Source organism: Ictalurus punctatus, chromosome 6 (genome assembly GCF_001660625.3).
Source record: "Ictalurus punctatus breed USDA103 chromosome 6, Coco_2.0, whole genome shotgun sequence".
NCBI classification, from domain to species: domain Eukaryota; kingdom Metazoa; phylum Chordata; class Actinopteri; order Siluriformes; family Ictaluridae; genus Ictalurus; species Ictalurus punctatus.
In genome coordinates, this window is record NC_030421.2 from 27,396,102 (window position 1) to 27,410,307 (window position 14,206).

A 14,206-nucleotide genomic window follows, 5' to 3' on the forward strand; every position below is an offset into this window, starting at 1 on the left:
CGGAAAATTGATAAAGAAACAAAAATAAAAAATAACACTCAGTAATTTCATTAGGCACACCTACCTTGTACTTCCATTTCTTGGCCATTTTATCAGGTACCAGGTGCGCTTTAGACATTGTGCAGTTACTGACTGTAGACCATCTGCTGTTACGCACCATTTGTCAGCACTGCTATCATGATCTCCAAAGGAAAGGGACCACCATATGACCACTGCTAACCAGATATTTGCCTGGAGGACCAATCTCAGTAAACAGTGATACTAACATGGTAATGTGCGTGGTGCTGGTACAAGTGTTCGACAGTGTTGCTGAGGTTTTTTTTAATCAATATCACTGTTGCGTTCACCAAAAATATTCAGTCAAAAGTGTTCTGTAGTCCGAAATTTACATTGACTAAGGGTAGGGGACAATTAACACAATCTTTGGATGGGGCAGGAAGCCATCAACGGCTGCAACCAGATTTCTAAGACAGGTTGTGAAAAACCCTCGAGTGACTGCAAAAGACCTGCAGCAAGACTTGGTGGCAACAGGCACTGAGGTTTCAGTGAGCACAGTAAGGCATGTACTAAACAAAGAAGGTTTACATGCCAGATCTCCAAGACGTACACCACTACTGACCCAAAAGCACAAGAAAAGTCGCCTCAAAATCATATAAATAAGCCACAGAAGTTTTGGGATTCTGTTCTGTGGAGTGACGAAACAAAACTGGGACTTTTCGGCATGATAGATGATAAGTTTACTGTTAACACTCTTCCCTCTCTGTGAACACCCCTTCTTTTTCTGTTTCCTGGTTCATGTGTTGGCACCTTTTCTCTTTGCTTCTTTGTTGACTCAGGTGTGGACAGATGAAGCCCCTCACCATTTGTGCATCCCTTTGTCCCCACACCATTTGATCATTTACATACTTTCCTGTTTTATGCAAATAAGTCCTTCCACCTAGGCAATGAAGAGTTAACAAATTGTCTCTGTTGTGTGTCAAGCATGATATATACTCTGCCTTTCTTGGAATAAATGAGAGATCTTGCCATTTGAACTATGTGTGTCTGTGTGTCATTTGGTAAACTCTCCCAAGTGCTTGGTGTGGGAAGTGTGTAGCAAGGTGAGGGCGCCATCTTTCTTGTGTATTTCAAGATCTCTCTTCATAAGAATCCTGGAGATTCTCTAGTTTCAAATCCAAACAGCTTTCTGGGGGCTCGTCCAGGGATATAGATTCACAAATCCTAACAATGGATCAGCGGTATGTCTGGAGGAAGAAGAATGAATGACGAACACTCTGCCCACAGTCAAGTATGGTGGTGGCTGGGTGATGCTCTGAGGCTGCTTGGTATCCTTTGGCACTGGAAACCTGCAGCGTGTGGAAGGCGAGACGGATTCATTGAAGTATCAGGAAATCTTAGGAGAAAACGACATGCCGTCTGTGAGGAAGCTGAAGCTTTGGCGTCATTGGACCATCCAACAGGACAATGATCCCAAGCATACCTCAAATTCCACCAAGGCTTCGTTGCAGAAGGAGTCCTGGAAGATTCTACAGGGCCATCACAGCCACCTGACTGAAAATCTCTGGTGGGATTTGATGGCAGTGGCAGTTGCAGTACACAAATCCAAGAATATTATTGAACTGGAGGCCATTGCTCATGAGGATTGTCTAAGATTCCTCAGGAACGTTGCCGGAAGCTATGCATCTCATTTGCAGCAGGTCATAACAGCAAAGGTCTATTAAGTACTAAAAATACTTGCCACGAAGGGGTTGAATAATTTTGAAACTGGAGAAATCATCATAAGTTGCATTTTCAGTTGAATTTGGGGAAACCACTTGAAGCATTTGTTGTGTTGAACTATTTCAATTGCTTTTGTTTGATTTGTTCATTGGAATCAGCTGAAAGTCTGTGAAATTTGACAATAAACCCCAATTTGCAATAGGGTTTGAACAATTTTGATTGCAACTGTGGATATATATAAATATAAAAAATATAAATATGCATGTAAGTATAAATGTGTGTGTGTGTGTGTGTGTGTGTGTGTGTGTGTGTGTGTGTGTGTGTGTGTGTGTGTGTGTGTGTGTGTATTTCTATGCATGCATGCATGTGTGTGTAGACTACTCTCTCATTTTCTCTCTCCTTCCCTCAAGAGAGAAGGAAAAATATGTGGTAGGCCTATGCAACAAGTCTTCACAAAAGAGGAAGGAAATATGGAAAAAAAAAGAAGAAGAAGTAGACGGAGTAGATATGGTACATGTGGAAATGGCAACAAAGAGAGGAAAGAGTGACGGGACGGAGAGGAGACGTCATCATCACCAGCCCACGATGAGCTGCTTCCTATAACCACCAGTTACATCCACCTACATACTGTATCTCCTTCTGGCTGAGTGTGAGTGTGAGTGTGAGTGTGTGTGTGTGTGTGTGTGTGTGTGTGTGTGTGTGTGTGTGTGTGTGTGTGTGTGTGTGTGTGTGTGTCAAATTGTCATTCAATGTGCTTTTATGTCTAACTGGCCATGTGCATTTTAAGGACTTTAAGGAAAAGAAATAGAGAGAAATAAAGGAGGTAAATGTCAAGGCAATCCTCTGAAGAACTATCTGTTGAGTTTAAAATGATGTGATATGGTTGGCATTTTCCATTTGTGATAGGAATAGATACAGACAGTCACTGTGTCTGACAGTGTGCCATCATACTCTTGTTCACTATTAACCATATAGAGTGCTCTGTTTAGAGCAGCAGTAAGGGAGACACCAAACACAAATTCAGACAACACTCACTAGTGAGTGCGCCAGAAATAAATCATCATGACCTACAATTGTATAAAAAAAAGTATTAAATGTTCTAAATTACCTATCAAACCGAAACCACAAATATACAGAGTTATGAAATGTGATGAAGTATTTAGACCATTAACTATATGTGTAGGCTTTGGTGGCCCTTAAACAACATTAGACCTTAGATAAATTTCGAGTTGAAAGCATTTGCACTTGCTTTCAACTCATTGTGGTACTTTAGTGAACATAGTGTGCATCCATTGTACACTGGATTTACTGTGCACTGTGGGTAATAATACTGGACTACAGTGGTGCTTGAAAGTTTGTGAACACTTTGGAATTTTCTGTATTTCTGCATAAACATGACTTAAATATCATGAGATTTTCACACAAGTCCTAAAACTAAACAAAGAGAACCCAATTAAACAAATGAGACAAAACATATCATACTTACATATGATACATGTTATAATTTATTTACTGAGGAAAATTATCCAATATTTATCAGTGAATGGCAAAAGTATGTGAACCTCTAGGATTAGCTGTTCATTGAAGGTGAAATTAGAGTCAGGTGTTTTCAATCAATGGGATGACAATCAGGTGTGAACGAAGGAGATTTCCGAGGACCTCAGAAAAAGAGCTGTTGATGCTCATCAGGCTGGAAAAGGTTACAAAACCATCTCTAAAGAGTTTGGACTCCACCAATCTATAGTCAGACATATTGTGTACAAATGGAGGAAATTCAAGACCTCTGTTACCTTCCCCAGTAGTGGTCGACCATCAATTCAAGAGAATTGAGACAACATAACCCAAGTAGTGCATTATATGAAGAAAATGACTAATTCAGTTCAATGTTGATTTTCCTGGAGAATTTTTGTGTCTTGAATAAATGAACCCAAATAGACGGTAGATCTAGGTGATGTTTCTAGACTCTGGAATTAACAGTCTGGGCTGAAAAGAAATCGGCCCCAGATTCTGTCACTTATGACAGTTGGTGGTTCTATTGTTTTGGTTATAATAAATAAATAAATAAATAAAGCACTTGAAGCCATTTGTTAATAGCATTTGTTTGTGTTTGGCAAACATTGAATTATATTTATTTTCTTGAAAGAGGAATGGTTTTAGCTTATTTACTGTATACCAGCCCAGCTGGCACTGTTTGTGATAATGAATGAACTTATTATTCCCTAACTCACATTAAAACTCTTGTTGCTTTCATTAGGCAGATATAAGGGGATACAAACCTATACACTCAGCATTATACTTAGAGTATGTGTGTTCCTGTCTGATGCTGCAAAATAGCTCTCTGCAGGAGTGGCATTTCCCATTATAAGAAGACTCTTTGTTTGTATGTATGTGTGCATGTTCTCGTTCTCTCTCTCTCTCTCTCTCTCTCTCTCTCTCTCTCTCTCTCTCTCTCTCTCTCTCTGTGTGTGTGTGTGTGTGTGTGTGTGTGTGTGTGTGTGTGTGTGTTCAGGTCCAGACAGAACTGCACAGAGGGGAGTCCTGCTGGAGCATTTGCAGTGTACAGCAGGGAGGCAGTGTGTGTGAATAGATGCAGCCCGGGCAAACTGTTGCCTATTCTCCCTCACTCTTTGTGTTTCAGCTACAGGAATCAGGACACGGAGACCGCCAGAATCCAATCTTTCCTCTATTTGACAGTAACAATGTGAAGTCAGCATGAGCCTCACACTCCCATGCATGCACATTTTATCTACAGCTTCTGGTCCATTCAAAAGGACAGAAAGAGGAAGAGAGCTTGTTATCTGATATCTGATGGGGACATTACATGCTCCTGACATGCAGCTAGAGTTGCTGGTAGAGTCTGTGGTCCGCCAGTGTAGTTACATGATAAGATCTCATCACACTAAAGTCATTCACTGAAACCACAATGGGCCTCTTTCTTAGAGTTCATGAACTGTCCTGTTCTCCTCAATGCAACGAGTGTGGATGTACTGTAGATAACATCAGGAACAACCATTATTATCACACAGCATACTGTCTAGAGTAGAGAGAGCGTTTATTTATCTGAACGTACTCCATGACTCGGAGCCAGTAAAGTGACCATTAAACTGTGATTGCGATAGTATATTCATGCTGTACTGCCACATCATGGAAAGGGAAGTTGTCCAATTTTAGATCACATTAGCTGATAAACAATGTATTCGAAAGCATTGCTTAGAGGATCGTTGTCTTTGGAAGGATTATTTTCTTGGATTGATTGTATAAGAAGCATTGTGTTAGGGTTGGAGTGAGGCTATGGTGAAAAAATCTCAATCACAAGTGTTTTCTGAATTGCAGGCCTACGTAGCGCAGCACTGCTGTTAAAGTATTTATGGTGTTACCAATCACTGCTGGCTGATGACATCAGGAGGCTGATTGCACAGCCTGCCCCCATATTGGCACTAATTCTATCTGACAGAGGAGACAGATTTATAGAATTCAAGACATGGACCTCAGAGCACTAGAGGGCAGTCTAATTCCATCACTACATATAAGGATGCCTTCATTTGCTTTCTACTATGTGAGTGACCCCTATAATCATATGAATATATAATATAATATATAAATATGAATAAAGGAATCACAAAAGGCCAAACTCTGTGTCTATTTTGTCTCTCTGAGGACATGTACAATGAAATAACCCAATGTAATTAACCAGAACGGCCTATTACAGTCAAAAAGAAACTGATTACAAGCATGGAGGCTGTCATTGAATCCAAGACTTCTCTGAGGAGCGATAAACAAATCTGTTTTTAATAACAAGCATAAAGGATTTTTAAAAATGTTGAAATGTTTAGCTCATCCCTGGACAGCCATCTGATTCCCTTTTGGTCTACATTCAGTAAAAGATGAAGCCTTTTGCAGAGGAAAGCACTGAACAAATGGCTGGTCATCTGGAGTAGCGAGATGGAGGAGAAGACACTGCTTGCTTATCTGTTTGGGGATTTCAGTTTAATTAGTGAACTCTTCTCTGTCGGTTTTAATTAGTCAAAAAAAAGAAACACATTATTTATGAATGGCATTGCATGCTGTCACATTCTATGCAAACAATATAGAGGAATGACAACAAAAAACCCATTTGACTTGACTTGATTTTCTGTTCTTCATCAGACTGTTGGTCTTGAACACCAGAAAGCTGAACTCACACAAGAGGAGACACGAGAGCTTCAATTTGGACAGATCACAGATTCAGTCACAGTGACTGAATAGTCCGATGCAGCTGAAATGATTATACAGTAAATCTGAGGTAACCTTTTTCAGCAGTGGCCATTATCATAGAGTATAAGGTGCAAAGTAAAGACATCCTTCGCATCAGTGAGTGGAGAAAAGAAAGAGTTGTCAGCGCTCACAGATTAACTAGGCACATTATTTACAGCAGAGGTAACACGTCTCGACAGAAAGCTGCTCAATGCTTAATTTTCATAAGAAATGCCTGCAGATCCCTGGAGAACGGTCTTTTATAAACCCATCCATTCATTTGTGTCATTGGGCTGTCAGGTTTGGCTGGCACCACCATGGACTCTGAGGAGCCGTGTGGCACCATCCAAACGGCATCAGCCACCTCCAGCTGCTGCCACGGCAACCCGGCCCAGCTCCTTGTCCATCTGCTTGAGTGACAGCGCCTCCCCCCGTAGGCTGCTGATTGGTAGTGGTGGTGTGGGTGATGCCGATAAAGTGGGAAGGCTGCTGCTGCCATCAGAAGCACTCACCCTTGCGCTGTATTGCTGTCATCCTGTCCAGTAAAGAATATCGCCATTGAATTTCCACTCTCTAACGATAACAATGCAATACACAGAGAGCCCACTCACCGGTATAGACTGTTATTTTTTTGTTTATTTAACCAGTGACACTTTGGACACGTTAAACGATCTTGAAAAGACCACAGTGACATTTGAGGAGCACATTTCAATATGTCAATACACAGGAGTCTTCGGTGACAAGCCAAGGATGGATTGGAATTATGTAAATCTTCATAACTGTCTCTATAATGAATACTCTCACAAATAGAGCCCAGGCTGGAAGGACATACAGGAAGTATTTGTGTTTGTATTTATACAGTGTGTGGCATGCATAAGACACTGAGAGTGCCAGGATTTCCTGTGTGTAATGTCTGGATGTTATGGTGTTTTTTTTTATTTTGCTTTGTGGCAGATGTATTGCAGCCCAAAGTACATGATGTCATGAATTTAAACATCATTTAAACATCAAAGACTCTTAAAGCTCAATATTATGTCTGGTTGTCAATCATCTAAAATCTACACATTATGCCTATTTTCACCCTACTAGACTAGTCTCCCTATAGCTAGTTGCATGTGGAGTCAGAGCCTACATTATATCTCAGTCTTTATATGTGAGAGACCAAAGCCTTGTGATACCACCACTGTGGGGTTTTCTCACAAACTTATAGAAAGATCTGAATGTGTAGTTCTTCCAGAAGCACCTAAACAATGCTTAGCTCTCTTCCTCTGAGTGTATGCATGTCATGTGTGTAGTCAGGGCTGACTTTCTTATAACCGTGCACTGTAAACCAACATGTCTCACAGTTACTTAAACTTGATTATAATTATCGATACAACAATATAATTTTTTAAGACTGAGCACTAGAACAAGTACATGTTTTCATGTATTTGTCAATACTGATACTAATAGTAATCCACTTAGTATTAAGCAATCAGGGGCACCACGGAACATTTTATTATGTTTCTCTAGTTTAAATAGTGGCCATGAAAATTGACTTGTGTGTGTGTTAGGCTACAAAGCCTGTTATTAATAACATTTACTAATTGCTTCTTGGAATGTGTAGGGCTATAGTGGTGAAGAGTGGGAGAAGCATTTCTGTACAGCTGTAATAAAGTATTTTTTATCATTTTCATTGTCAGAATCCTTCATTGTTAATGACAGATAGTGGCTGATCATCAAGAACAATGCACTGGGTAAGTGTTGTTATTTTCTCTCATCTAGCATTAACGAGCATTCGCTACAGCGCTGGTTGGTGCCGTATGCTTCTACAGTAGCAATGAACTTCTCATGCTGAATTTTATATTTAAGAAGGTGTAACAGTTATTTGTATTGTAGGAAGTTGCTGTAGTTCTTGATATTTTCAGAGAACACAGTTTGTTGTTGCAGAGAATAGTATGTTTTGATTGCCATCATTACTCATGAAATGTGTCCAGATTATTGTCATTTTGGGTTGGCTGTTCATTAATTTGTCAACGTACACGACCGGGCTTATTTTTTGTGACACGTTATCACGTTGTATCGCTTTACATACGCTGATCAGCCATAACATTAAAACCACCTGCCTAATATCGTGTAGGTCCCTTTGTGCCACGAAAATAGCTCTGACCCATGGATTCCACAAGACCTCTGAAGGAGTGAGGTGTGAGGTGGGGCTTCCATGGATCAGTCTTGTTTGTCCAACACATCCCACAGATGCTTGATCAGATTTAGATTTAGATTGGGCAATTTGGAGGCTAAGTCAACACCATGAATATTTTGTCATGTTCCTCAAACCAATTTTGAACAATTTTTGCAGTGTGGCAGGGTGCATAGGGTGCATTATCCTGCTGAAAGAGTCCACTGCCATTAGGGAATACCTTTGTCATGAAGGGGTGAACTTTGTCTTCAACTATGTTTAGATAAGTGGAATGTGTCAAAGTAACATCCATATGAATACAAGGACCCAAAGTTTCCCAGCAGAACATTGCCCAGAGCATCATACTGCCTCTGCTGGCTTGCCTTATTCCCATAGTGCATCCTGGTGCCATCTCTTCCCCAGATAAGCAACGCACACACACCCAGATGTCCACATAATGTAAAAGAAAATGTGATTCATCAGACCAGGCCACTTTCTTCCACTGCTCCATAGTCCAGTTCTAATGCTAATGTGCCCATTTTAGGTGCATTTGGTGGCAGACAGGGGTCAGCATGGGCACTCTGACCATTATGCAGCTACGTGCTGATGATCCTATCGTATATATATACATACAGACACACACACACACACACACACACACACACACACACACACATATATATATATATATATATATACACACACACACACACACACCTCTATAAAAATAAAAATTGAATTGAATAATATCAAAGAGCATCAAGGCTATACCATGTGTAGCTCGACTGATTGCTTTGTGTCCAGGTTGCATTCCTTTATGCAAGCAATTAATCCTACTATCCCCCTGCCTTTTCTACAGCTACAACATATATTGCATTTCTTCTGGAGAATGAATAATAAAGCATTGGTTTTACTGAACCAGCTAGATTATACCACAGTTATAAGTCAGTGGATAAAAGCATTTGTCAATTGTATGAATATAGATGTAAAAATGCACTTAAATGCACAAAAAGAAATTCAGCCAGATTCCTGGAAATATGGCAAATAATGGTGTGCTATATCATAATGTTTGTTTCTTAAATTGGTCAGGGCAAAAAGGAAACCTGATTTTTGTTTACTACCGAAAAAAGCCTTATCTCTCGACTCATACAGCAGAAAACATTTACTTATGTGTACTACTGTCATTTATTTTTTGAAGGATGTGTGTAGGCAAGGGTGTTTTTTGAAAAAGCCTTTGATGATATTTATACGACATATGTAGGCTATGATATTCAGACATATGCATGTCAGTTCCTACAATAGACCATCAGCTGCACTTGGACCATGTAGGTGGTCTGGCAGTAAACATGCTCTACATCAGACAGGATTTCATTCAGACACAGGTTATTCACTAACAGTGCAGTGAGCTTCTCGTTGTATACTGATGTGTCTAACATAGCTCACAGTAGGTTGTTGCAGAAGCTGTATGACGCACTATGGGACCAAGTTTCTCTTGTGCTTATATTTGGTTTATAAATGTCTTTGCTAACAATAGCACCAACATTTTGTTTCAGGTGATAAAAAAAAAGAAAAAGGAATGAATGTGTGAATGTGCACAAAATCCTGGTGCATGATCTGCTTTTGCTCCAGCACTTGCTGAAGCTACTATGATGGTGATTTTCTCAAAAGATATATTAATCCAAGCCTCCCAACTTTGATGTTACAAGTCATATGAAATGTGAGTGAAATAGATATATTAAAAAAGCAGTATATTGTGAAAGAGTAAAATCCTGATGATGAAGAAAAAAAAACCCCAAAAAAACAACAAAAAAAAAACCCAGTAGGAAAATAATTAACTTTTGAACAACTGAAGGGAAATATTACACATCAGGGTATTGCACATCACTGAATTGCAGTGGTCCTATGTACAAATAGTGCAGTTAGGAATGTAGCCGTTCCGTTCAAAGTACAGTTAAAATGTAACATCTATACAGTGATCTGTAAATGTTACTACAAGTATTGTGGTACTAACAGTCATGCAGGTCCAAAAGTCAGTGTCAGTGTTTGACTGTGTTCGGTTCTCGTATGGCTCTGGGGTAGAAACTGTTCTTGAGTCAATTTTCCATGATACAATGGACCTGAAGCATCTACCAGAGGGCAGCAGATCAAACAGGTGATGTCCAGGGTGGAATGGGTCTTTCAGTATTTCGACTGATCTACTGAGGCAGCAAGAGCTGAATAAGTCCTTCAGGGAGAGCAGTGGGCAGCCAATGATCTTCTGGGCAGTGTTGATGACCTTTTGAAGGGCTCTCCTGTCTGCTACTGAGCAGCTGGCATACCACACAGAGATGCAGTACATCAGCACACTCTTAATGGAGCAGTGGTAGTAGGACACCAGCAGTTTCTGTTGCAGGTGGTTTTGCCTGAGGATCCTCAGGAAGTAGAGTCTCTGTTGTGACTTCTTGACTACTGTGGTGGTGTTGACAGCCCAGGAAAGATCTACAGAGATGTATGTGCCCAGAAACCTGAAAACAGGGACCCTTTCCACACAGTCCCCGTTGATGTATAGAGGCATAGGGACTGCACTGCACTTCTGGAAGTTTATCATGAGTTCTTCTTAAGTAGTTCATGAAGAGACTGTTCTCTGAGCACCACACTGCTGTCTTTGGAATTCATCTCTGTAAGCTGTCTCAGCTTCTCCTGAGATAAGTCCAACCACGTTCATGTCTTCTGCAAACTTAATAATGTTGTTGGTAGGATAAATGGGGGCACAGTCATGAGTGTTGACAGCATAGAAAAGCGGGCTTAAGACATAGCCCTGTGGGGCACCAGTGCTGAATGTAAGAGTGCAGGAGAGGTGGGGGCCTAGTCTTACCATCTGGGGGTGATTAGTCAGAAAGTCCTTGATCCGGTGGCAAGTGGGTTGGGAACATCAGAAATTTAGTGACCAGTCTGCCTGGGTTGGCTGTGTTAAAGGGAGAGCTGAAGTCTATGAAGAGCATCCTCGCGTAGCTCCCTTGATGTTCAAGGTGGGTCAGTGAAGTGTGAAGAGCAGTGGCAATGGCATCTTCTGTAGACATATTCACTCTGTACGCGAACTGGTATGGATCGAAGGTGGGTGGGAGACTAGTTTTGATATGTTGTATGGCCAGCCAATCAAAGCACTTTATAATGACCAGTGTAAGTGGTCTGTGTACTGGATGGTAGTCCTTGAGGCTGCTGATAATGGTCTTTTTAGGCAGTGGGATGATTGGCAGAGTTCAGGCAAAATTCTGTACTTAGACAGAGACAGGTTGAAGATCTTTGTGAAAACCTCAGATAGCTGGTCTGCACATAACCTCAACATCCTTCTTGTCACACCATCAGGTCCGGCACCTTTCCTTGGGTTCAGCACACTCACACTCACATCATGCTCCTGCACAGTGAGTACGTGACTTTTGGTGGCAGATGCTGTTTTCTTGACTGTCTCTGCTGCTTTCACCTCATAGCAAGCAAAGATACAATCAAGTTCCTCTGCCAGGGAGGTGTCACTGTGGCAATTGTGCAGTTGCTGGTCTTATAGTTTGTAATATGCTGGATACCCTGCCACACCTGCCGTGGGTCATTGTTGGTGAAGTGGTCCTCGATCTTTCTCTTGTAGGCCGCTTTTGCCTCCCTGATGCCTTTCTTTAGGTTGGCCCTAGCCGTGCTGTATAGGGCTCTGTCGCCAGACCTGAAGGCGGTGTTATGGTCCTTGAGGAGAGTTTTGACCTCCTTTGTCATCCAGGGCTTCTGGTTGGGGTAAACCCTGATGTTTCTGTAGACAGTGACATTATCAATACAGGTCTGTAGGTAGCAAAGTACAGTTGATGTTTGTCCTTTCAAAACAGTCCTGCAGCTGCGAAGAAGCTCCTTCAGGCCATGTTTTAACAGTCTTTGTGGTGGGTTGAGCTTTTCTCCTGAGGTGGGTGTATGCTGGGATTGCTGGGAGTATGGATAAGTGATCTGACTGCCTAAGTGTGGTAGTGGTATCAACCTAAAACCATTCTTGATTCTTGAATAAGCCTTGTCTAGTATACTTGTCCCCCTGGTGGCACACTTGATGTTTTGTTCAAATTTCGTCCAATATGTTGTTGATGGATCTGGCATTGGAGAGAAGAATGCTGAGTAGCAACGGTTTGTGTAGTCGCCTCCTCGCCATCCATGCTTTTGTTTTCTGAGGAAAGGCAGGAAGCTTCTCTAGCACACGCATTTTATTCCCAAAGTTGCTATAAAGACAATCTATAGCAAAGTCAAACTTTGAGAAAAGGAGTAAACAAAAAGTTTGGAGATGTTTGATGAGGTTTCAGCTGTGCAATATTGATATTGTTGTACAGGTCCACACTCCCTGTGGGTACTTTGGAGAAACTCAGGGAGCAGCCTTGGCCTCAAATGAGATTTAAGAGCAATGATAATGAAAGAGAGCTGAGAGTAATATGCCAGACTGAGAGAAATCCTCTCTTTTTCCTGCCTTTCCTCAGGCCAGGATCAACCAGCTTTAACAATATCTTATTCCTTTATAAAGCCATCTGACCAGAGTCAGGAAGAAATATCTCATACCTTCCCTCCATTTCACTAATGACACTGCTTCTCAGGTGCAAGCTATAGAGAAGGAAAAGGCATGATGAACTTTAAATTAGGTAAGCTCCCTGAAGGCGCATATATGGAGCTGCCTCTTTCAAAGACTCCCAGACTGGCTCTGATAATTGATTCGGAAATGAAATACAAGGATTTCATATTAGAGGCTAGGAAAGAATAATGCCTACTAAATCCAAGAATATGAGAGAAACATATAAGTAATCTATGCCTTGGCCTTTCTCAGAGGTTGTAGACATGATGATGTATAAAATAGAAGCATGAAGAAGATCTTCAGCATTTCTCGTTGGTTGTGCCCTTGACAGGGTAAAAGGAAACAACCCAGTATTCTATAAATGCAGTACCATTTTTAAACATCCATCGCAGACCCCGCAAAATTCAATCGGATATTAAAATGATGTATGGAAAATCTGGGATATTACTTCAGCATATCCTGTTGTTTGTTTGTTGTTTGTGCACCCTGGTGATTATTTATGACAGAATTACCTTGGTGATTATTTATGACTCATGTTTTATGCTGAATACAGCTGTTGGAGGAAGAATGGAAGTTTGCTTATCTTTCAAAAACTGATTATGAGCTTGACTGCAGTGTCCCAGCTGAGTGTTTTCCTGAGCTGCCAGACACAGCAAGAAGCCGAGGTTCGTGCACTGTCCAAATAATTAGTCAAGCCTTAAGTGTATGGTACATTTCTACTGCATGGAGTATTATAAACCAGTTGACATACTAGGGATGTATCCGAATACAAATATGTTATTCGGAATGATGATAATGTGCGCTGAATAGATACAGATACAGATACGAATGAGGTGCACTGTTTGTTTATTTGGATGTTTTTTTTAGAAAACTTGTCCGAAAGGTTCACATGACATATGATTGAGACTGCTGAGACGAGAGGTTCAACAAAAGTCACATGAGAGAGAGGTAGCTGTAGATGTGCAGCTTACAGGAAAATGAAAGACCACATTCAGTAAGGTGAACGTAATCAATGCATTTACAGCAGCACATTTACAGCAATGAGTTCATTCATCCTTAGTAACTGCCTGATCAGGGTTGTGGTGGTTTACATTAGGCTACTAGTTTTGGCCTACATTGTATGGGCAAAAGTATGTGGACACCGGAGCATCACGCCTCTATGTAAGTCTTCCCCAAAACTGTTGCCACAAAGTTGGAAGCCCACAATTGTATAGGATGTCTTTGTATGCTGTAGCTTTAAGATTTCCCTTCACTGGAACTAAGGTGCCCAAACCTGTTCCAGCATGACAATGCCCCTGTACACAAACCAAGGTCCATAAAGACATGGTGTGCCAAGATTGGTGTGAGAGAACTCGAGTGACCTGCACAGAACCCTGACCTCAGCCCCACTGAATACCTTTTAAAGAAACTGGAATGCCAACATGCCCCAGGCCTCACTAATGCCCTTGTGGCTGAATGGGCACAAATCCAAACAACCATGCTCCAATATCTATTGAAAAGCGTTCCCAGAAGAGTGGAGGCTGTTATAA